Here is a 14,925-nt window from a genome sequence, read left to right on the forward strand (position 1 = left end):
TACAAATTTACAAGAATATTGTTTCACGCCTGTAATCTACTATGAGTAGATTTAGAGATGGGGACTGGCATTATTAAGAGTTTAAGTTTAAACCACTTGAACTTAATGCAAACTGAATGAGCAAGCTGGAGAGACCAAATATCCGTTTTGTTTCCATAGGAACTCCTCCCACAGAAATCTGCCACCAAATGCTCGTTGGCAAGCAGAAATGCTCCCAAGGAGCATGTCTGGCAGCACACACACCCGGTGTTCCCCTGTTGCTACCTTTTCTCTCATCAGCAGGCATGTGCAAACCAGCCTGTGAACAGCCCTGGAGAAGAGAAGCCCCAGACAGCAACAGACACGTCAGCTCAACCAAGTAGGTGTGCCTCTTATCCAGAGTAATTGGTATGTACTGCTGGGAATGTGCTTCCCAGCAATCATCCTACTTAAAATGTGCACGTTGTCTTTCTAGGATGCCAATTAAGTTCGTCCTTCTGCAGTTGCTGACATTAGATGAAACCTTATGGTTTAGACAAACATTAGAACTGCATAAACCAGAAAAAGCATGACAAGTCTGACATTTTCCTGGCTCCTCTGGCGTTGCATCACTGTGCCATGATACAAAGCCATGATGCAGCTACTTTGCTAAAGGACGTCTTTGCTAAGTGTCATGTATATTGACACTACATGAACAATGCAGTCTTCTGATCCTGAAATACATGTAAGGACTTTTTAAAAAAATAATGATAAATGAAAAAAGGGAATTGAGGCTGCATATTGATGATAATACTGTAAGGAAAGTTTTTAGAAAATACCTTAATGGTTTTATAAGTTAAACTCACCCATGAGCATAGAGTTCATGTAACTAGGTGAGAGCATGATGCTAGAAGCAGTTTGATAATGAACATCAAGTATTAAAGAAGTAAAAAATCAAAATCATCATTTTCAAAGAAAGATTGGAAGAACTTGACAAAATCTGGAGTCTGATAAAAAAACAAGTGAGGAGCATCAGTATAGTTTTAATATAGTTTTGGTTAAATGGATTAAAAATCTGTGGTTGAAAGTGTATCACCTGTAGTACATCAGTAACATCTGTTTCTGCTAGCTCTGGTATATGAAACTCTTGCAACCTAGCAATTGCAAAAGAAAACAATGAGTCTTAAAGTAAGTGCTAAGGACTGGTTTATAACAGAGGTGACAGTCCCAGGCAGCTGCTGCTTCTAGTGCTCTGTCAGAAATTTTGTAGGTGTGCCTGCTTTTTGACTCATGGATTGAGAGCAGCCCCTGGAAGCTGAAGGATTGCAAATACAGGAATGTCTTGGGGCCTTATCTCTGGATCTAAGTGAGAATGGAAAGCACAACAGCTCTTTAGACAGCAGAGGTTCGTTTAATACACTTCTGTTCACATGGATTACTGAGATCTTTCTCCAGCTGTGTATATTTATACTGTACTGGCAGACACAGCAGGTAGGAATTTTTGGGGAGGAGGATATCTGATCCTGCCACCTTTCCTCTAGCTGTATCTGCTACATCTGCTCCAAGAAGATTTAGATAACTGAGAGCTTTGCACTTAAAACCTTTAATATACTAGTGACCTTTTGCGAAAATGACCATACAGCTTTCAGGAATGTGCCAGCAATTCAAATCACATCACAACTTAGGAAACTTTGTAACTTTGCCAAAAATCTTATGAATAACCGGATCTGTATAAATATGACCATATACAGAAAGCACATTCTACAGAAACACATTTGATTATTGCTTACCTCAAAAATACTCTACGACTCCTACTAGACTACAAATTTTGAATTCAGCTCAAAATTAAAGTAATTTTTCCCTTTTTCCAATCATTGCAGAATGGAAGGTTGAAACTGAGATTTTCTTTCTCCATGCCACTACATCTTCTAAATGCAGCACAAAGGAAGGGACTAACACAACTGTGAATGTGCAGGAGGTAAATCTAGCTATTGTAGTTTCCTATAACTGCTTTGACTAGTTAAATCTCAAAAGAAGCTATATAAAGTTGGGCATTTTTCAGTAAACAAATAAAGACTTGAAAGTAAGGTGCAAGACACTTACATAGTCAGAATGCTACAAGCAACTGCAATGTAAATTCCAAGTCACCTGAAAGCAACTGCATCTGTAGGAAAAGTTTTTTAAGTCCTCCCCTGATCTGTCTTTCCAGTTGCAGCTAACACCAGGCAAGTATCACATGGATGTCACATACAGAGTAAAGGAACATCTGAAATGTGCATTAGCTCACTGAAATCTCCAGTGAAACCTAGGCCTAAATATCAGCTACTTCTATGTCTTGCTGCTCTTTCAAGTTTGAAAATAAGTCATTCCCTGTCTTCCAAGATCTCGCCACAAAGCATCGAACTTCTTGTGTAAAGAGAAGATGGCTTGTTATATATCTGAAATTTTTATTCAAGCCCTAAAGACTTTTGTTGAGGGTATAAAATAAGTAAGCATGTCTGTGGGGAATCATCATCTGTTTGTGGCAGGCAAGAAATTCCAAAAATGTTTAGTCTGTGCTCCTGAAGAAAAGGTTGTATTTCCTTTTTCAGTGCCCATAATCTTTTTAGAACCTTTTCTTTATTGAGCCCATAAACACCACAGTGAAGCTGCAAATCATCATAGTCTGCAGAAACTCCATCAAGGAAGCTGCAGAATAAATGATGCTGAAAAGTTGATGTTCACAACAATAGGCAGTTGACTAACCTCATGGTAGCATGCGTGACATCTGAGGTACTCAAAATAATGCAGAGGACTATATCATGGATGACATGGTGTCAGTATGACATGGTCAATGCACAAGACCAAGATTCAGCAGTCTTGAACTTATTCAAGTTCCCTTACCACTGTTCTTCACTAGTGTGGTTTTGTTGATACTATCTTCTAATTATGCAAGAGCTTTCAAAATGTCTTGTTGACAAAGTCAGTGGCTTTTCTGATTTTTGACTGAAGTTGTCAAGTTTGAAGAAGCCAAATATGAAACTATATTATAAAGTGGAAATCTTTAGGAAATTAAGCAAATAAATGAGAATGATCGTAACAGGAACAGTCTCGGTCTCCACTTTGCTAATAATTTATTTGCCATACATAACTTCAATGTTTTAACCTTTGAATGATAGAATTACAAGCAAAATTGGCTTTTTTCAGATTCATTGGGTGCTTTGGTGTTTATATATCCTTTGTGAAATCTGGTGTTACTTTGGGGATATACTCCATTTTCATTTCAGAGACTGCAAACATCTTTGCAGTCTATTATGCTGGTCAATAACCATAAGAAGCTGCTAGAATTATTCATCTACCTATTTTGAATATAATTTTTTAAATCAAAGATTTAATACCTTTTTATTATAGGTAGACTGAAACAGATAGAAGTGTGATACTATAAAATAGATGTAAATTATATCAGCAAATATAGATTTGTTTTATGAAGAGAAAAACTTGTTTGGAATTTAATATTTACAGTTTCTAAGTGAACTGATTTTAAATGTTACCTCTAAACTTCCCAGATTAAATTCGAGATATTCAAGGAGCTTAAGTGCCTAATTTCTATTAATATCTCACAATTGATTGACACCTCAATTTCTAGCTTTCTTAGCATCAATTATTATTAAGTTGTCTTATTATTCTTAGAATGAACCATGAAAACCACAAACAGCCTTTATTTTCATCCATTTTTTTGTATTTTATGACCATTTGATTTTATATTACTGAAATAATGAATGAATATAGGTCTGCCTGAATGAACATGATTATTAATAGATGACAGAAATAGAAATATAAGTGAAGAAACAATACTATTAATATGCTATCTCAGAGTAACAAATGTTAAAAAAGACATAAGAGCCAAGGCACTTACACTGTGCAATATGTGTTTATAGGTTACAAATTAAATTGCCATCATTTGCCAGCAGTAACTTCATGGTGCTACTGACAATCACCAATTTCCTGAGATGAGGAGCACATAGAAATTGTTGAGATGCAGCAGTTCCTACTATATTTGGGAGGAAAAAGAAATTCACAAATGGGTGGCATCCAATGCATGTGGGTGGAGTACCATGCATAAAATTCTATTGCTTCTTGAAAAAAGATAAAATTAAAGGAATACACATGGTATTCCAAATAAATACGTGGCTCTAGAAAATTAGAATAAGAAAAGAAATGTTAATTTCTATCATAAAACCTTAGCAAATCTCACTGAGGAGTTTCACTGAAATATCTCTTTGGATGGAGGCAGAGTTCTTCTTTAATGAGTATTTCAGAAATTTGCTTGCATGCAGAGAAGTTACTCAAAGTATCACCAGACAAAAGAAAAGTGACAAACAAGCAGGGTATGATGAGAGGTATGACAAGAGATTAAACGATACCTCTGTTAATTAACATCCTGGCCCTGTCAGGTGGAGTACAAGAGGACAATAAAATATAGACCTTGGAGTATAGTGAAATGTTTTTATTACTGAACAAAAATATCAGATCTAGTCAAGCAGAGACCAAACCAAGAAATGATGATAAAGAGCAGTCAAATAAGAGAAGTGCATGGGTGGGCCAGTTATGAAAGGTGCTGATTTGGACCAAGTTTGAGAACAGGATTTTGTGGTGCCTATTTGGGTCCACAAAGAACTGTGTTTGTATTGTCACCTTAGTGCCATATTCAATCATTACCATAGAGATAATATTGTGTAAGAAATTTCTGTTATCAACCTTTTGAGATAACTCTTTCTGCTACAGAACTTTTAAACTTTTCCACATTCTAATTCATACTCCCTCAAGAAGAATATGATAATTTGAACAATTTTTAAACTTTATTGCCAGATGATATAAACTTTGAACAATGATGAAAATAGACCAAAGACATAAAAATTATCCAAAGCCATCTACATCAGCAGATGTCAAGAAAATAGCTGTACTACAGTTGAAAAAAGGCTGAAGAGTTGTGCCTTTGTTTTTCACATCACAGTTTTTCCTTATCTTCCTCAACCCTCTATTTAGCTCTCAAACATAAACATGAATATAACTTTCTTTTTCTTTATAAGGATTTAAAATGCATGCTTCTTAAAATTATTTATTGAGATACAATATAGAAGAGGCAACTTTTCCCCTGCCCAAACAATGCAATGCACAGTGGCAGCAAGCACCCAACCCTGTGTATCAGAGTACAATTATTAGAACTTAGCCAAAGTTAGCCAAAGTTTCATGGAAGGATGACACTGAAGTCTACTAAGACATGTAGACTTACCCAGGAACCCTTTGACATAACCTTCTGTCTGATGGTTTATCTTAGAAAACTTGTCAGACCATGCATGAAACTCATAAGTTGTATGCCAGATTATACAACTGGTACCCAACAAGAGGCAAGAAATCATCCATTTTCAAAAACAAAAATGGCATTTAACATTGTATTTCCATTTACTGTTTTGCTTCGGGTTTTTATGTCAGAAGTACTGACAAACTTGTTTTCAATACGAAGTTCGTTCCACTAGCAAGTCACTTGCAAACTTTTTATGTATTATTGCCTCATTAAGAGAAGCAGATTAGAAATGTAATTATTCTGTAACACATGAACAAAATATTCGAACAATATGGTCTCACATGCCAAATAAATAATTACACCAAAAAAGCAAAATACTTCCAGAGCAGAGCAATGAGTATATGCTTATTATTGCCATGGGTACAACAATAACCTGTGTGCTTATTAGCTTTTAAACAATATTAAAAAAGTTGCAAACCAAACCCAAAGATGTAAGAATTACCCTTACATGTAAGGAAATACTGTGCTTTGAAAAAGTGTATGAAACCAGCTTGTTTCTTTTGAATGAACTATTCAGATTCCCTGCCGACCTGAGTCCGTGTGTCACTCGTTACAGTCACCTAAACTGAAATCTACTAAAATAGGCCAGCATTAAGAAAAGCCACGCTATTTGCATCTTAGTATTCACTGAAAATAAAATCAAAAGTCATCAGTCTGAAAAGAATAGAAACTACTGTAGTTGCTGAGTGGGCAGGAAGTTGACATATTTTATTTACCTATAAACCCATTTTGAAATACAGTAGAAAAATATTATTGTTTCTGTGGAAGGGAAAACAAGCTGATGGTGCCCACAGGTTTTGGATTTTTATGTCCAGTTCCAATTGGAATTAGACTAAAAAAAAATTTCTTATCAGATGTTAAGTAGAAGTTCCTATTGAAATCTATGAGAAACCAATAGGAATGTCTGATTCCTGTACTGTCTCATGGCTCCAGCCATGTTCTTGAGCACAAGTGGTCCTAGCATATCGATGAGGCCACCAGTACTGTATCCAAATGTAACTTTGGATCACTTAAACAAGGTGATCACTTTTATACCAAAGTACATAGTGAACAAAAGATAGTAAGGCTGGATTTATTAAAAAAATAAACCCAACTACACCTCTATTGTTTTAGTTAATATGTATGAATACAAGATAGTATTTTGGAAGTAGGACTATATTCCTAATTTCAACAGTGGATTTTATTTTTCAAAAGAAAATAATACTTCTATAACAGAGAAAAAAAGAAGTGTCTTTCCCTCAGCTCCCCCACCCCTGTGTGACTTTTAAGGCTCCAAAATGTGCCAGATTAAGACCTTGGAGATGGAAATTCGATGTTTATCCACAGGGCATGTTCAGCATTGCCAACGGCTATGCAACTTTTCCCAAACAATGTTCCTCAACGATGACTTGAAAGGACCACAATTAGGGGCAGGAGAAGAGTTTAATTTCCATGCCCATTCAATCCTTGACTTCTCTGGTGAGCCTGCCAACTATTGCCAATTGCAATGGTGGATTTTGTGACATGGACACTTGTCCACTAAGAACTGGACTGAGGCTGCAATCCAATGTAATTATTTTCAGTCACTATTGACCTACAAGAAGTTTCAAACAAGGAAATGTTGAAGTTTTTCTGCTCTTACCAGCTTCCTCAAACAATGTTCCCACTGTAGCAGTGATAGCTGAAGTGTTCTCTGGCAACTTCAAAAACATTTTTATCATTTTTCAATTTTTAATCCTCTTCTCTGTTTAATTTGATTATCATATATATTTTTAGCAATTTAAAAAGCCCCTGACTTAAACTGCACATCTTGTGATAAAGTAAGTATAAAAATACCAAGATCTACTTTTCACAGCCACTATGTATAAACCACTCATCCTTTCCTGTCATATATGAAGAGTTATGTTCTGTTTTTTCCCCTCAGGATGTACATTTGAAAAAGTAATATTCATGTCATTTGCTCATGCATAGAAATATATAATTATTTTTTCAGTTCTATACTTAAGCAGCTAAGAGGTACTTTGGTAATGACAGGACCAAAATTATGGCAATAATGTGCAGTTCTGTTTGACCTCAAAGTGTAGGTAATCCTGGCTCCTGTTTGTATGGAAACCCTTGGTGCCACAGGCACAAATCAAGATTTAATAATTGATGAATAGGTATCCTTTAGCTCTAATGTTTTAAAGCTAACTTAACAGGAAACTAAGGTATAAATAATACACATTGTATTATCAGATTCAGGAATACAACAAACAAAAAAGAAAACAAACAAAAAAAAATGAAAATTTTAAACCAGTACTCAGGTAAGATTGCTTTGGCTTTCCTCCCAGTTTGAGACAAGGGAGAGGAACAGGAGCTAACTGCACAGATCCCTCTAGTGGCAACAGCAAAGATGGGATTCTGGCTGAACGAGCCAGGGGAAGGGAAGAAGGATGTAAGGAAGCCATACAGTTCTTTGCAGCTGAGCTGTGTTGCACAGACAGAGAGTAATACCTTTCTGCATGCTTTGATTTATGCAGGTATCCAGATGGTTTTGGGTCATTCCAAAGGATAAATTTTATATTGCCCACACATCATCCAATGTATCTGGTTCTATTCTTGCAGCAGAAAGGAACAGGTGTTTTTTTTTTCTGACCTAGAAATGATCTGTTGAATGGTAGAGCATGAGCTTCTGCATGTGGAGCCTGTAAAATCACCTACACTAAAAAAGGCCAGTTCCTTGTCTATAAAGTCATAAAGATTCAATCCTAATAAAAGTATAATCTCACTACTCAAGAGGTATGTTTTTTGACAAAACTCTGCCCAAAAGTTTAACATGCTTTCATATGTCACATCTGCTCTTTGCCTCACTGTGGTACTTCACAAGTCCTACAGGAAATAAGTGTATAAAAGTGTACAAATCATCCTGCCACCATAACTCTTGAGGATCTTTTTAGAAGTCCTTTTAAAAGGGGCCAAGAGACAAGAAGAAAAAAAATAGAGATATGATAGGGAAATGTATTTTGCAGGTTTATGTCATTAAACATATAATAACTATATAATTTGCTGTAAGTTATGCAGCGGTTTATACTTTTTCTAAAAATTATTTGTTGAATTCACTTCTTTCAGTATTTTTTCAGCTCACCTGGATTGGCATATGTTTGCTCAAGTGAGGAGTATTTTTCAGAATCTGAATGAAATGGACTGTACAGTGTGACTGCCTTCCATAGCTAATACAGGACTAGGTGATGTAGAAGATCCTAACAGAACAACAGTTACATGGTTAATGTTAGAACAAATTTATTGGCAAACCCACGTCCTGCTGCCTGTGGAAAGATTTCTCTGCCTATAGTTTTTACCAAATTTACTCCTCATGAGATCTTGTTAGAAATTCTGAAAGCCAATTACAAAATCGGCCTAGAGAAAGTCTACTTCTACACTGTTTTGAATACTAAAATACTTTGAATGCTGTTTCTTGAGAATTCAGGATAGTATTTATGGAAGACTTCCATTCAAATCTGTTGCAATATATTTTCTAACATGTTCGAGAGGTGAATCATAAAATATCTTCTAGATGAGTTTAATGGATTTAAAAACATACAGTCATAGAATAGTTTCGGAAAATAGCTTTAAGAACATCGAGTCCAACCATGTAACCCAGCACTGCCAAGTCCACCACTAATCCATGTTTCTGATCACCATACAGAATCACAGAATCAGTTAGGTTGAAAAAGACATCTGAAATCATCGAGTACAACCTTTTGCCAAACAGCACCCTGTCAACTAGACCACTACACTAAGTGCAGTGTCCAGTCTTTTCTTAACACCTCCAGGGATGGTGACTCCACCAAGCCCATTTCAGTGTCTAATCACCCTTTCTCTGAAGAAATTCCTTCTAATGTCCAACCTAAACCTCCCCTGACACAGTCTGAAATTATGTCCTCTTGTCCTGCTACTGGCTGCCTGAGAGAAGTGACTGGCCTCCACCTGGTTACCACCTGCATTCAGGTAGTAGTAGAGAGTGATAAGGTCTTCCGACACACCTACACACCTCAGTCACTCCTTATTAGACACTCCAGGCACTTCAACAACTTCATTGCTCTTTTTTTGGAAGTGCTCCTGCCCCTCAATGTCTTTCTTGTAGTGAGGGACCCAACTTTCTTGAGGAACAGTGAACAAATTTTGTCAGAAATGAAAACTGCAATAAATCTACCCAAAACTTACAGGGTCAGAAAGGTAGAACAACAGTCTCAGAGAGGACAAATGGTGCAGAAAGACCATGCTAAGGAGCTTTACAAAATCATAAATATGTATTTATGTATTTTTTAAACAAAATATCTTGTTTAGACTGTTATCTATGGATGGTGTTAGAGATGCAGCTGCATAGTTTAATCCTTAAAGGATTCTGGTCTTTGTATCTATCATATGGGGTCACAGTAAAGTATTTACCTTGCATTAAGCATCTGTACAATAACCATACTGCAAAAATGCCATTGCCTATAATAGGCCAAATTTTTTTCATGATGATCATGGCATCTATTATCTTTTGATTGCCATTACATTAGCACTTGAAGATAAAGTGACAATCTTTCTTCATGTAAATGTTAGATGCATGTCTTAGCTTATAGAAATATTTTTTCTTCTGTTTCAGCACCATTAATTCTTTTAATTGAGAGGAAATTTTGGGAAACTTTTCCCATATTGCTAGAACTCATTTTTAACAAACAAAATTAAATTGCTTCTTGTGGGTTTTTTTAATGAGAAATTAACTAGATATTAGCGCTTTTGCAAACAAGGCACTATTACCTTTCCTTTAGCTAGAGAGACAGGCAATGGAAGAATATAAACATAATCACAAAGAAGCAAATGCTTATAACAGACTGCATATCTGTAAGTGGCTCTTCACTGCTAGGTTAATGTAGCAAGTTTAACACTGCTGAAAAATGTTAACATGTCACAGAAAGAAAGTCACATGATCAGCTAATTAAAATTATTAATTAAAATTATTTACCTTGGATTAAAGTATAAAGCAGATCTAAGGAAAAAACCCTTAATTATTAAACTATTGATACTGGTTTTTTTACTGTGAATGAAAATGGTAAAATTTCTTCTGAGAGGGTGTTGAAAAACCCCAAAACCATCCCCCATCATTTCAGATTCTTCATACTCAAATGTGCAAGCTGATGAGTTCACCTTTTCTCTGACAACAATCATTTTGACTACAAAAAAGCCTGTATTGTCTGACTGCAGCTCCCAGTTTTGTTGTACACTGCACATGCTACATAGTACAAACCAATTGTATTCCACAGTACTACACACCTTTTTAATGAAGAGAAATTACTGAGCTGCTGTAGGAAGTAAATACACATATATACTATTTCCATCTAGAAAACAATATTGCAATAGAACTGATAACTTCTGGCATTATATAGTTTTGTTAATGACCTTACTGAGATGCCTCATCTAGTCTGACTGAGACCTGTAGCACAAGTTCAAAGTCAAAGAAGAGGACACTTTGCAATAAAGAAATAAACCTTTATAATTGATCGCATTTTTTGAAAGTACAGTTACATGATCTGGCACTTCATCTCCATGTAGCAGAATAGAAAAAGAGGGAATGGTAGTCTTCTTCTGCCTAGAAGGCAAAGGGCAGGAGATGCTCATGTAGTATTTTGCAAAGCACTGCATAAATTTTCAAAGCTAAACAAAATTAGTAATAAAATGAGTCATGCCATATGTAATGAGAAATAACCAAGAATTAGAATTACTATATTTTCCAGAATAGGAACATAACCTCTTTTCTTTTTTCCTACGCACAAGAGGCAGAAGTTGTTCGTTAGGGGTCAAAACCATGCATAATGACAGGACCCCATCCCAGATAATGCAGGGAATTCCGTGTTGCCACATCATAGCACAACACACACCACTGGGTGTGAGGATGATGGTTCATGCAGCAGGGATGTTAAGTCATCTTATGCCTATACCATATGTCAAAATTGCTTCCATAAAATAAAGAGATAGCACATACAGAATAACCAGGGAATCCAGCTGAGGCAGCAAAGGTTTGTGAAATACAGGTCATTCTTGGCCAACCTGGACTCTTTCTATGACAAGGTGACCTTCATATTGGATGAGGGAAGGTCTGTAGATGTTGTCTACCTAGACTTTAGTAAAGGCTTTGTCACCATGTTCCACAGCATGCTCCTGAAGGAACTGGCTGCTAATGACCTGGATGGCTGCACTGTTCACTGTGTAAAAAACTGGCTGGATGATTGAGCCCAGAGACTGGTGGTGAAGGGATTACACCTAGCTGGCAACTGGTCAAGAGTTGTGGTCCCCAGGGTTCACTATTGGGACCATTCCTGTTTAATGAATCAGTTATCTGGATGAGGGGATCGAGGGCATCCTCAGACAGTTTGTGGTTGATACCAGGTTGGACAGGAGTGCTGGAGGACAGGAAGGTCCACAGAGGGATCTGGATAGGCTGGATCAATGGGCAGAGGCCAGTGGTATGGGGGTTAAATAAGGCAAAGGGCCAGGTCCTGCACAACAACCGCAGGAAGTGCTACAGACTTGGGGCAGTGGCTGGAAAGCTGCCCAGCAGAAAAATAATCTGGGGGTGCTGACTGAAACAGGCTGAACATGAGCCAGTTTGTACCCAGGTAGCCAAGAAGACCAATGGCACCCTGGCTTGTACCAGCAATAGCGTGGTCAGCAGGACCAGGGCAGTGATTGTCCCTCTGTACTTGGCACTGGGGAAGCCACATCTCAAGTGCTGTTTTCAGTTTTGGGCCCCTCATGAAAAGAAACACATTGAGGTGCCAGAACAGGGCAGCAGAGCTGCTTGGAGAACAAGTCTGATGTTTGCCCCTGCACAGTCAGAGAAACTAATTCATACTGATTTAATTTTGACAGCAGCATCTGTGTTGCTCAAAACAAGCTATCTTTCTGTGCTCAGGGAAGCACAGAAAACCTCCCAATCTAGGGAGAGTGTGAAAAAGTTGACTGCAGTCTACTTTTATACCTGAAGGATAACAGATTGCCTTAATCAAAAGCATAAATTTAGGGGCTCTGCAAGGTGCTATAATACATTTAAAATCTCACCTGAGATTTCTACCCAGAAGCTTCACAGCCCACACAACTGAGGATCCCCTTACAGGACCATACTGGAAAAGCCATGGTGATCCCAAAAGCACTCCCTATTCCCTAAAAAGTTTGGTACACATGCTGTCTCTCTGCCTGGTCAAACACTGGTTTTACAGTTCCTTTACTAACTGGGAAGGCGTGTGAACACCTAATGAAGTGAATTTTCCAAGAAGATTATTTGTAAAATAAATTGATTTCCATTTCCATTTAGGTTGCCCAGGTGCTGAAGTGTGTTATCTAAGTGACATCTCAACCACAATCGAGACACCCTCCAAAGTTTTAGCTAGCAAACATGATTAAAACAGGCCTAGACAGACAAATTCCCTAAATGATCATTAATTAGAGGTCTCAGGGCAGACATCTGATAACTTCATCCAAACGACCTGGGAAAGGTGGCAGAATTAGAGAGGTAAGAGATGATGAAACATGATTGAAATACATGGTGTTCTTTTTAATCATGTTTCATCATCTCTTACCTCTTTTAAGAGGTAAGAGATGATGAAACATGATTGAAATACATGGTGTTCTTTAAGGCTACAGTTCTTTCAATATTGTTATGTCCTAGTCTAGAACTGTTTCTAGTGTTTTAATCATAATACAATGGCAGATTAGCATTTGCAAGTAAAAGTAGTCCCCTTTTTTATTGTGTTTAGGCTCAGTATTTTGTTGGGTTGTGGGTTTTTTGTATGGTTTTTTTGTTGGGTGGGTGCATGTGTGTGGGCGTGTGGTTTTTTTTGAAAGAGAAGGGTGATGTTTTCATATTTTCCAATTCAAAAACTAGGACAATACATATATGTGCATTTATACATTTTAGAATTTCATTTTTTATTTCACCTAATACACAACAGAAGTATTTTTCTCTAAGTACAACATTAGCAATACAAAAAGGAACCTGCTGCATTCTGCTATTCTGCAACCAAACTCAACACAGGCTTATAGCTCTCAGCATCCTCAACACATCCTTATCCACTGGACAGTTGGCTTTTTTTGAAAGCCCCAGTGTTAAGAAGACAAGTGGAGGAACAAAGAAGTCATAGCAGAAGGAAGATGGCATTTTATCTAAAGGGTAAATGCATAAAAGATAACCTAAAATGGAGCCAGCGTCACTAAATTGAGAACATGCTGAAATCAGCTAGTGAATGGAAAGCTCCGATGAGTACCCTTCTCTCCCTCATTTCTTTCACAGTAGTAGAAATATGAATGGAGCAGTTATGACCCAGTCTAAAATATAACTTCTATAATAATATTAAAAAGAGAAAAAAGTTATAGCTGGCTTTGAATTTGAGTGTCTTTTTGATTGAATCAAAGTCACAAGCAAAGAAGGGAAATTAGAAACCCTTAGTTTTACTTTTGAAATGGAAACAAAATTTCAGCTTTTAATTAAAACAAAAAAAAAAAAAGAGAAACAAAGCATTTTTTTTAAGAAATAAGCTTTTCAACCCAAATAAAAATTTCAAAAGGAAATCCATGAAAATATAATTTTTTTTCTATTTACTTCAGAATCCTGAAATAAGGATAATAAATTCTGATATGAAACTTGAACTGGATATTTCAGTCTTGAAATCATCTCCAGGATTTTTAAACTTAACATGAAATGCCACAACAGTAGCTACAAAGTCCTGCAATAGGGCAAATCACTTGACCTAATATTACAAACAGCCTACAAAGAGTTAAATAGAGATACCTGCTATAAATATGCTACAAACACTTAAAAATGCATGAAGTTACTGCATGTGAGTTATTGAAATATATAACAACATTTAAGTTGTTATAATTTAGGTCTTTTATGATACATGTATATTATTAGTTAATTAAATACTCAATTTTATGTTTAAGTATACCACGATGCCAGTTTTTTTAGTGGGGTTTTTTGGGGGTTTGCTGTTGTTGCTTTAATTTTTAATAAATGTATATACTTATTTCTTTTTGTCGGTGTGTGTACATGTATAATGTAAACAACCCTCAGGGTGGGTTCTGTTAACAGGTTCATTCTTGACAGAAAGATCTTAATAAAAGGGAATACTTTGTGATTTCTTGGTAGTTAATGGATGTCCTTACAAAAAACCAAATCTTTTCTTGCTTATTAACATATTGCAGATAAATAGTCAGCAGCTTATATATGTTCTATTGTTTCATTTCTTTTTGTAGACTGTTTTTCTTGGAAGTAAAACAAAGTACAGTAAAAGGAAAATAAGGGTTTCTTATGTTTGGATTTAAATTACAGCCAGAGATTAAATTTGTAAAATGTGATTACACAGGAACAAGAAACATTTTTAAGACCTGTTATTAACTGAACAGTGTGAGCCTTAGAAATAAGCATCAAAGGAACAAAAAGGATACAGCATTCACGAATGTCTCTGACAGATGGCATTGGACAAAGAGGACCTAGCAGGTAGTCATGCCTGGTTTCAGCTCTGCCCCAGGTTTGGGCTCTGCTCCTGACCCAGCAATTCCATGGCTTTTCCTGGGTCCTTCTTGCACCCTGTGGTGGCCCAGCCTGGGCAATTCATGCTTTCTTT

The 14,925-nt window shown here is 36.6% G+C and overlaps 1 long non-coding RNA gene across 1 annotated transcript in view; it reads left to right on the forward strand.

Annotated features, from left to right (window-relative positions):
• Window positions 1–286: 286 nt before the first annotated feature.
• LOC143695771 (uncharacterized) overlaps window positions 287–14,925 on the forward strand; it is a 49,426-nt gene continuing 34,787 nt past the window's right edge. Inside the window, exon 1 of the long non-coding RNA XR_013185305.1 lies at window positions 287–387. This is a non-coding gene — a long non-coding RNA (uncharacterized LOC143695771). The remainder of the gene's footprint in view (window positions 388–14,925) is intronic.

Source organism: Agelaius phoeniceus, chromosome 1, assembly GCF_051311805.1.
Source record: "Agelaius phoeniceus isolate bAgePho1 chromosome 1, bAgePho1.hap1, whole genome shotgun sequence".
Lineage (NCBI taxonomy): Eukaryota > Metazoa > Chordata > Aves > Passeriformes > Icteridae > Agelaius > Agelaius phoeniceus.